Below are 1,130 nucleotides of genomic sequence, written 5' to 3' on the forward strand. Positions count from 1 at the left end.
AAAGACTGGAAATTTTTTCTTTTTGGTTCAAGACATTTAAGGAAATCTCTGTCAAAACACTAGAATACCACTGAGCTAAAAGAACAGAGACTTCAGTGACAACACACAGTAAAGAACACAGTCTGTACAAAATAGTTTAGAATATATAATTTTCAGAGTTAACACATTATAATATCAAAATGTCTAGTTTTCAACTTCAAAAAACATGAGTTATGCATATATGAAAGTATGACCATTCACAGAAAAAGCAATGGACATAAATTGTTCCTGAAGAATGCCAAGCACTGGGCTGACTTACTAGACAATGACTTTAAACCAACTGTCTTAAACATAGTCAAACAGCTGAAGAAAACCATGGACAAATAACTAAAGAAAATCAGGAGAACTACATTTCACTAAATGGTGAAAATCAATACACAGGTAAAAATTGTGAAAAGGAACCAAATGAAATTCTGGAGCTGAAATATACAGGAAGCAAAATGGAAGATTTACTGGAGGGCTTTAAGAGCAGATTTCAGTACGCAGAATAAAGAATCAGTAAATGTAAACATAAGTCAATTGAAATTGTCCCATTTGAGGAGGAGAAGGGGGAAAGTATGAAGAAAAATCAACAGAAGAAATACAAGAGGCAACATCAAGCATATGCATTTCAGGAGTCCCCAGAAGAGAGAAGAAAGAAGTGGGGAGAAAGAACATTTGAAGAAATAAAGACTCTAAACTTCTGAAATTTTGTTAAAAACAGGACTCTGGTTATCCAACATACTCAAACTTTTAAAGCGGTATAAATTAAAAGATGTCCACACTGAGAGACATTATAATCAAACTGTCAAAAGTCAAAGACAAACACAGCATCTTGAAAACAAGAGAAGGGACTAATTGAGTACAAGGATCCTCCAAGAGATTAACAGCCAACTGTTCTTCAGAAACCATGGAGTTCAGAAGACATTGGCAGGACAAACTTAAAGTGCAGGGAAAAACAAAACAAAACAAAAAACCTGTCGACCGATAGTTGTATATCTGGCAAAACTCTCCTTCTGAAATAATGGAGAAATTCAGTGATTCACAGGTAAAGAAAAGCTGATGACATTTGTCTCTACTAAACCTATTTTACAATTAATGCTAAAAAGAGC

The sequence above is a fragment of the Cebus imitator genome, unplaced genomic scaffold, assembly GCF_001604975.1.
Source record: "Cebus imitator isolate Cc_AM_T3 unplaced genomic scaffold, Cebus_imitator-1.0 Scaffold877, whole genome shotgun sequence".
Classification (NCBI taxonomy): domain Eukaryota; kingdom Metazoa; phylum Chordata; class Mammalia; order Primates; family Cebidae; genus Cebus; species Cebus imitator.